Below are 9978 nucleotides of genomic sequence, written 5' to 3' on the forward strand. Positions count from 1 at the left end.
TCGAGGGGTGCCTAACACCTTCCCCTCGAGGTAATTTCGAGCCCTTACCCGATTTCTGGGGACGCAAACTGGTATAACATGAGTTATCTGCTCTAGGTGCCCTACCGCACCTTAATCCTTTAGGTGGCAACTCTAACCAATTCCTTTTTACCTACTCTCTCAAAGGAGTCATCAAAATGTCGAAACCCAATTTCGTGAGAAAAAGGGGCGCGACAACCATAACAACTTTCAAGCTTGGAGACTGAGGATGGCAATATAGGTAAAGATGTTCAACAGAGTAATTGGACTGCTAAAAATGTGGGAGAGAAAATCACACCTCCCAGTGGACATGGATAGCATTATGTGCTAGAATGTTAGGGATATGAATGCCTCTAACAAACAAAAGGAGATAAAACTCATTTGTAATAAAGAACATGTAGGTTTGATAGCTATATTGAAGACAAAAATTAAGACTGAGAAAATAGACCAAGTTGCCAGTAGGCTATTTGGTGGTTGGGGTTGTATAACAAATCTGAGTGAGCACTATAATATGAGAATATGGGTGGCTTGGAGACTTGATTGTTTCAAGGTTGACTTGCTGACTAAGAATACACAAGTAGTTACCTACCAGGTGAATCATGTTAGCCTGCAAGTTACATTTGTGTTGACAATAGTGTATGTTTTTAATACTAAGGAAGAAAGAAGAAGCTTATAGTGCTATTTCGAAACAGTGAGTAGAGGTGTGAATAGCCTATGGATAGTTATGGGTGATCTCAACTTTGTCTTGAACATTGAAGATATAATAGGAGGGAACTCTATAACAATGGCTGAGATTGCAGATTTTCACCAATGTGTAGAGAACTGTGAGCTGATGGAATTGCCTACAAATGAAAGCAGGTATACCTAGAATGACAGACATGGAGACAGTAGGATTTTATCCAAGATTGACTGGTATTTATCAACTCAAACTAACTTAAATCTATGCCCAAATTCAGTGCACAATACCTGAATGAAGGAATAAGTGATCACTCTCCACTCAAGCTAACTCCTCTTAATGCATACAGGAGAGCTAAAGCAGCCTTCAAGTATTGCAATGTGTAGGCTTCTCATCCTAACTTCCTAGATGTGGTGAAGGAGGGATGTGACCAGCCAGTGCAAGGCTGCAGCATGTTTAAAGTAGTAAGGAAGTTAAAAATGTTAAAGTACAAGTTGAGGGATCTAAATAAAAGGCACTTCAACAACTTTATTGCTATCGTGAAGATAGACTGGCCCTTGCTAGAGCACAAACAACACTACATAGTAGTCTCTTGGATATAAGGCTGCAGGAAGAAGAACAGAAGAGGCTCCACAATTTCATGAATCTTCCTACCTTGCTGAAGTTTTCCTGCAACAAAGGATTAAAGCAACATGGATTAAATTGGGTGATGACAATAACAAATACTTCTTTATGTGATCAAACACAGAAAATTACAATAAGCCATAATTCAATTAACCTATAATCATGGGATGGTACAAAATGACCAAGAAAACAAAACAAAAATATTTATGGATTATTATTCCGAGTTGCTAGGGAGAAGAGGTAGGAATAGGGTACAAACCTTTTAGAGTTTCTTGAGAATTGGGCAGACACTGACAACTGCACAACAACTACAGTTAGTTAGGCCATACACAACTGATGAGGTTATGGCTGCCATATTTAGTATAGAGAAGACCAGAGCCCTAGTCCAGATGGCTATGGGAGTCGATTCTACAAAGCCTCATGGTCCATTATTGGGGAAGAGGTGAAAAGTTCTATATTGGAATATTTTGATAATGGTCAGCTGCTTACACAGATCAGTTCCACTATCATTGCTCTTATTCCAAAGGTAGACAACCCCCTATTGGCTAGTCAATTTAGGCCTATATCATGTTGCAATGTCATTTACAAGTACATTTCTAAGATCATTTGTAAGAGACTAAGGAAAGCCATATCAGTGCTTGTTGCTTATAATCAAGCAACTAGTCACTTATTCACGATGTACTTATCTGTCATGTCTTACTCAGGCATTACAATATGAAGACTACTCCAAGGTGTTTGATAAAAATTGATCTAAAGAAAGCCTATGCCATGATTAGATGGGAGTTTCTAAAAGAGGTACTCAAAGGCTATGGATTTCCCATACCATTTGTACAACTGATCATGATGCATCTTACAACTACTATATTTACAGTTAAAGTAAATAGTGTTGGATATGGCTACTTTAAGGGGGAAGAGAGGACTTAGGCAAGGGACCCAATGTCTCCAGTTTTATTTGTGCTGGTCATGGAGTACCTAACTAAAGTGTTAAGGAGAATGAGTGACCTCCCTGATTTCCAGTATCGTTATTTCTTATGTTGGTAGACTACAAGTTATTAATGTTGTCCTCTTTTCTATTACTAATTTTTGGGGAGCTGTGTTCATACTTTCACAAAGTGTCATAAATGACATTGATAAAAAGTGTAGAGAATACCTCCGGGGTAGTATTCAATGGGTATAGGAAATTGGCATTGGTAGTGTAGGATACAATCTGTAGACCTGAGAAGTTTTGAGGGTTAAATATTAAGGGATGTAAGCTATGGAATGTGGCAACGGCAGGCAAAATACTATGGCAATTGATGACAAAAATGATGTATGGTGGGTCAGGTGGGTGCATGGCATCTATATGAAAACATATAGGAATATATGGGATCATCAACCGCCTATAGATTGCAATTGGTATTGGAAGAAGTTTAATAGACTAAAGCACAATATGGTATAATGAAAGCGCATATACACTGACTGCTAATGGTACTTACTCTGTATCAAGCAGTTATATTGCAAAGCAAGGTATAATGTTAAGATTGTGGGATGTGGACTTGATCTGGAGTGATGTTATGCTACCCAAGCAGAGTTATATTGTGGTTAGACAACCAACAAAAGCTGTTAACCAAGGAAAGATTACTAAAACTGCATATTCATGTTGTTGATGACACAAGATGTTGTTTGTATGATATGGGTGTCCTAGAGACTCACCAGCACTTATTTTCAGACTCTAGCTGGGTAAGTTCCATGAGGGGGCATTAACAAGTTGGTCAGGTATTCCCCTTCTAGTAATGCCAGTTCATGAGACCTTGCAGTAGATCAGACGAAGGCATTGAAGGCAATTTAGAAAAGAAGTAGTAGGAATTATGCTTGGTTCTATGGTTTATGATAAGTTACAAGTACTTTACTTTATGTTTTGATGATCTAACAAACTTAATATCCAGAACCAGATAAGGAACCTGTTACACATTTACAAGACCTCAAGATCACAGGGTTACAGGTTGAGATTCAGCGTGGAATATGATTCAACTCTTCAGAGTGGAAGGAACAACTGAAGGAACATGTCCCTACCTATTCCCGAGGAGACTGTACGAAGTCAACTCTCCAGCTGGAAAGTTGCTGCCTTCACACGCTACAGTACAGAAACAGTGCTGCAGTCAACTTTCCAGGGAAAACTTTTTACCTACCTTGCTTGAATCGTTGTAAGTGATGTCACACATGTATATATGCATTCAATGGAGGTAAAACAAATTACTTGAACACTTAGAGATTTCACAAGATCTCACTCACGTGACTATTCAGCAAGCAAGTGTCAAGTGCTTCAAGAACAAAGAAAAAAACAACTACAGACCAATTCCCACATAGAGTTATTATATGTCCTTAGTTGAGTTGTAACCTTGTAATAGTCTTAAACTGAAGTTCCTATCTCGCTTGTTTAAGAAGCATTCTGTAGGAAACCTTTGTAAAACTTAAACCTCTATGTTTAAGTCTTGGCTAGATTTAGTCAAGTTTCAAAGTCTTTGTAATAAAGTTATTTCAAAGTGGCTTGTAATAGGTGTGTTACAAGTTAGTGAGGAATTAAGTTAATTCCTAGGTTGCATAGGTTGTAATCTAAGATTTGCTCAGCAGTGAAGTTGAAATCCTACAAGGGTAGGTCGTGGTGTTTAATCCCGTAGAGCTGGGAATTTTCCACGTAAAATTCCTCTTGCCATTTAATTTCTGCTTTGTGTGTGTACTGTTGAATCTGATAGAGAACCTGGTTCTCTATAAAAGTTGGTGGACCCTTATATTCTAACAATTTGTATCAGAGCGGGTTCTTTCTATCAGGTTAACACCTAGAAAGGATCCTCATGGCTGCTCCTCCTAACTTCGAAAAAGGCCAGTCTACTTACAGACCTCCAAGATTCAACGGTCAATACTATGGGTGGTGGAAAACTAGGATGCACGACTTCATCATGGCTGAAGATTCTGAGTTATGGGATGTTATATGTGACAGACCCCTTGTCCCTACAAAGAATCTTGGCGACCCAGCTGTAGCCATTCCCAAGACGAGGAAGGAATTCAATGACGCTGATAGAAAGGCTATAGAAAAGAATTTTCGTGCAAAGAAAATTCTTGTGTGTGGCTGGCCTTGATGAATGTAATATGATATCAGCCATTCAATCAGCAAAAGAGATCTGGGAGGCTCTTTAGACAGCTCACGAGGGAACAACTCAAGTGAAGCAATCTAAGATTGATATGCTCACAACTGAATATGAGCTGTTCAGAATGAAAGATGATGAATCCATCCAAGATATGCATACTCGATTACCTCCATCATTAATGAGCTTCGAACTCTTGGTGAAAGTATTCCAAGAAACAAGCTTGTCAGAAAAATCCTCAGTGTACTACCTAGTTCTTGGGAAAGCAAAGTTAATGCCATTACAGAGGCTAAGGAATTGCAAATACTGACCATGGATGAACTTGTAGGAAACTTTGTCACACCTCCTTTTTACCACTCGAAAGGGGATATAAGGGAGTTTTTCCAATTAAAGCGACATAAATCGAAATGGAATTATTTTATTCATTTCAAAGTCGCCACTTGGAATATTTATTATGGTGTCCCAAGTCACCGGTTTATTTTTAAATCCTAAATCGAGGAAATTTTGACTTTATTTAAAAGTTTGCGAAACCAGAAATTCTAAGTAAGGAATTCTATTAACCCGGGAGAAGGTGTTAGGAATTCCCGGGTTCCGTGGTTCTAGCACGGTCGCTTAAACTATTAATATTGGCCTAATTATCTGATTTAGTACATGTTTTAAACCTAGTGTGTATTTTTAACTTTATTACCGCTTTTAATTATTTTAACCCTTTTTTGAGGTTTTATGGAATATATTTCTTGAACAAGTTACGATTGTCGTACACTTGCCGTTTTGGAACACACCGCAAAACGCGCTACATGAAATGCACCCGCGATTTGCGACATGTTTATTTTATTATTGTTCGAAGTTGTTATTATCGGGTCACATGAAATGCACACCCGAACTTGGGAATTAGGTATCATGACTACGCCACGGGAACCGTACCCATAGTCACAATAATTTATTATAAAACGCGCCTAAAGCAAACTACGAATGTTTAAAGTATTTTTCTATACTAGTTATGAATGTTCCAAGTATTTTCACACTAGCTTTGGTGTTAATGTGAGGACCATAGATTATGGGATTCATTTGTGGATGGCACGCCTCAATTTATTTCAAAAGGTTTTACTCAACTAAAACAAACTATGGATATTCATATTTAAAACTAATTTGAAATTAGGTATCACAACTACGCCACGAGAACCATACCCGTAGCTGTGATAATTTTAAATACGTGCCTAAAGCAAACTACGGGTAAGAAAATGAGCTACTGATATGAAATTGTTGAAGTAGTTTTGTATAGAGTAAATATGGAATAGAGGTCAGCTTATCAGGTCGTCCCATGAGTTACCGCTCCGTTTTCCCCATTTCTGCTTCTATTTGCCTTAATTATTGGCTTTATATGTGATCGGGCTGGTTGGCTCGGGTTCGGAAAGGTTTCGAGAAGGTTTGAGACACTTAGTCTCTTTTAAGAAGGCTTAAGTTAGAAAAGTCAACCGGATGTTGACTTATGTGTTAGAGGGCTTGGATGTGAGTTCCGACAGTTCGGATAGCTTCGGGGGGTGATTTGGGACTTAGGAGTGTGATCGGAATGGGTTTTGGAGGTTTGGAGTAGATTTAGGCTTGAATTGGCGAAGTTGATATTTTGGCGATTTCCGGTTGATAGGCGAGATTTTTATATAGAAGTCAGAATGGAATTCCGAGAGTTGCAGTAGCTTCGTTATGTGATTTGCGATGTGTGTGCAAAATTTCAGGTTATTTGGACGTGGTTTGGTTGGGGTTTTGATCAAAAGCGGAATTCGGAAGATTTTAGAAACTTAGGCTTGAATCCGAGGTGTTTTGGTTGATTTGATGTTGTTTGAAGTGTTTTGATGATTGGAACAAGTTTTAATAAGGTTTTTGGATATGTTGGTGCCTTTGGTTGAGGTCCCGGGGGCCTCGGGTAAGTTTCAGGTGGTCAATCGCACCATTTTGAAGTTTAGAAGCTACTGAAGTTTTGCTGTTGCTGGTGTTTTCGCACCTGCGGTTTGGGGACTGCAGGTGCGGCGCTGCACGTGCGGAAGGGCTATCGCAGAAGCGGAAAGGAGGCTAGGCGAGCAGTGACCGCAGAAGCGGTAAGGATAACCGCATCTGCGCTGCCGCAGATGCGGAAAGGCAGTCGCAGATGCAATTTTTGGCAGGCTAAGTGGAGTCCGCAGTAGCGGAAGAATAACCGCATAAGCGGTACCGCAGATGCGGTAAAATGGCCGCAGATGCGGAAATGTCTGGTCAGATTAAAATATTTCCTCCTTCGCGATTTTCAAAGGGTTTCTCACTTTTAACACAAAATTTTGAAGCTTTGGGCGATTTTGAAGAGAGGAAATCATTGTTCTTCGTTGAGGTAAGAATTTTGGACCCTAAAACACGATTATTTGTGATTAAGGAACAAAATATCAGTGTTAAATTCATGAAAATAAGTAGAAAAAGGTAGAGTTAGGGCTTGAGATTAAGAGACCTTCTAGGGATGATTTGTGGGGTCAAACAAACTCCGATTTTCGAGTTCTTTATATGTACGGACTCGTGAGATGATGAAGAACATTTTGGTATAAAGTTTGTCCAGTTCCGGGACGCAGGCCCGGGGGTCGGTTTTGACTAATTTCGGGTTTTGTGCTTAAAATCGATATTTTTCAATTGGAGTTCATTCGTTTAGCATAATTTAACGATAAAAATCTGAACTTGGTAGATTTGGAGCGCTCGGAGGTCGTTTCGAAGGGAAAAGGCATTTCAAGCTAGGTTTCAGGCCGGATTGAGGTGAGTAATGATTTTAAATGCTGTCATGAGGGTATGAAACCCCGGAATTTCACAGCGTACGGCTATGTTGAGGTGACTTACACGCTAGATGACGAGCGTGGGGTAGACCACGATGGGGATTGTGACTTAGTCCATCCCGAATGATTATTTTACTGCGTATTTGATAGTTAATTGTTTAATATTAATAGATTTTGGGCTAAATGCCATATGTCGGCTTCGTGTCAGCTGTTTGAACCCTTAGGGTATTTTTAAATAATATTTTCCTCACTGATTGATTTCATACTGGTGCTCAGTCATACTATATTTTACTATTTTAAAGACTCAGCTGTATTATTTTTTTTTGAAACACATTAAATGATATTTTCAAAGGTATTTGAGTTGAGCTTCATATTTTACTATGGCCCGAGGGGCTTATGAGATTCTGACTGAGTAAGGCCGAGGGCCTGTGTTGTGAGGATACATTTGGGTCGGGCTGCACGCTGGAGCAGTGATACATTGATTATGATAATGAGGCTGAGCGCCTGAGATTGTACGCCACGAGGTGGCTTGAGATATTGATATGAGGCAGAGAGACTGTTTATGATGCCACAAGATGGCTTGATATTGCGCTTGGGCCGTAAGGGGCCCCTCCCGGAGTCTGTACACCCCCAGTGAGCGCGGGTACCCATTGTGATTTGAGATATAGCCCGAGGGGCTGGTATAGTTTTGTGACATTGCCCGAGGGGCTGATTCTATTGCTACTGTGCCTGAGGGGCAGTTATTATGTATTTATTTTTTTGTTTCCTTTCCTGTATGCCGTTTAACTGTTAAAAATATGTTATGAGATTTTACCGCTTTATTATAATAACTGATTTGTTATGCCTCTTGTAGCTTAATATTGTGCATTACGTGGTTTATATTACTCAGTCTTCATTTATTTTTATTACTCACTAAGTTGGAAGTACTCACTTTACTCCCTGCACCCCTGTGTGCAGATTCGGGCGCTACAAGTCCTGCTCCTGAAGGTTGATAGTTCCAGCAGGTCTTCGGAGATTTACTAGGTAGCTGCTTGGCGATTCGCAGCCCAGTGCATTCTCCTTCTATTTCAGTTTCTTTTGATTCAGTTACGTAGTAGTGGACTAGACTCTAGACTCTCAGTATGGTTTTAGATACTCACGACTGGTGACACCCTGATGTAGGGCTTGTTGGTTTTTATTTCCGCAAATTATACTGCTAAATGCTTATTTTGGGATTTTTAATTTTGATTAAAGACTTAGTAGTTATTATTTTAATTGCTTAAAGTGAATTGGAGGTGTGTCGGCTGCCTTGTCTTCACGAGAGGCGCCATCACAACCGGGTTGAGTTTAGGGTCGTGATAAGTACCTAAGTCCAAAACCATGTACCTAAGCAGTAAGAGCATTGGAGAACAACTATTTGACAAGTTGGTTCTTTTACAATTTATATTTCACTTGAATTTTCTAATAACCAAATAGGATGCAACATACAAGTTTAAGATGATTTTAAAACCGTTTTAGCGAGAAAAATCCGGCAACAAATTTCAATATGCAAACAAAAAAAACTACATTTAATTCTCTAACGACAAGCATCCACATGAGTTCAAACACATTGCAATTAGACCTCATAAATTCCTAATCATTAAACATAGTTTCAATTCCTTCAATTCTAATAAATAACTATCTAATAACTTCAACAATTGCAGCATTAAGTATTGATCATAAAAGGAAAGACAAGCAGAATTTCAGGCTTAGGCAATTATATCTAAAATCAAACACGACTTCGACAGGAGCTCATCAATTTTTATTCATAAACTCAAAATAAAAAGGGACAAATGAGGATTTACATACCTAAATGCAGAACACAACAATCAAAGACCAAATAAAGGTCAGATTGGAGAGAGAGGATTTGGACTTGGACTTCTTTTTCTTAACAACATCAGAAACAGCAACAACAGCTACATTGGATCGACGCTGAGAATTAGGAGGCTAAAAGGCTTCTTGAGAGAAAGCTTAGAAGAGGATGATGATCCAAGAAAAGATGAGCTTTGGATTAAAATGGGCTTTTTAGCAGATCTAGTAGAATTAAAAGGCAAAGGTTGCAAAACTTTGTTGCAGAAAGAGTCGTCGCCATGTTTTTGGAGACACAGATGAACGAATTACAAGAAAATTGAAAAATTGAGATTGCTGTGTATTTGAGGGAGGAAAGTGTGGAGATGAGTTTTTGATGAGAGAGTGAGGAGTGTATGAGAAAAATGAAAAATGGAGAAGAAGAAGAACCACCCCGACAGTGTAGATGCGCCGTGTATGTATATCCAAGAGAAAAGGGGTCTCATTGTTCTCTTTTCTAGGTTTCCTAATGTGTGTATATATTAGAGTGTAGGAGGTAGGGTTTTAATAAAGAGAAAATCTCACTTTATACCTATTAAGCTCAAACTATTTACCTTTTAATACCCATGCCCAAACTATTTACTCTGCCTACCCAGTCGGCCCAATTTATTTACCCGGCCCCCATATTTCACGCGGCCCAATCTACCCATCTCTTCCTTATCTTCGATCCAGCCCATCTATTTCACCCGTCCCAATCTTCCCACGCTTTTCTTCGTTCTTTAACAGTTAACAAGTAGAGTAGAGTACAGTTTCCAAATCTCCATAGCCAACCGATGAGAACGCAAAATTGAAACACATTCAAGTTTTAAATTTTTTCTTCCGATTCTGTTCTATCTCTTCGTCTAGTACCTAATTTTGGGTGACATTTTTGCTTTGGGTGAAATTT

At 39.1% G+C, this 9978-nt stretch overlaps 1 long non-coding RNA gene across 1 annotated transcript; it reads right to left on the reverse strand.

Moving 5' to 3' along the window:
* Nucleotides 1122-9552, reverse strand: LOC109229521. The gene is made up of 2 exons (XR_002068572.1): nucleotides 9054-9552; nucleotides 1122-1363 (listed from the first exon to the last, which is right to left on the reverse strand). It is a non-coding gene; the product is annotated as an uncharacterized LOC109229521 (long non-coding RNA).

The sequence above is a fragment of the Nicotiana attenuata genome, chromosome 7, assembly GCF_001879085.1.
Source record: "Nicotiana attenuata strain UT chromosome 7, NIATTr2, whole genome shotgun sequence".
Classification (NCBI taxonomy): Eukaryota; Viridiplantae; Streptophyta; class Magnoliopsida; order Solanales; family Solanaceae; genus Nicotiana; species Nicotiana attenuata.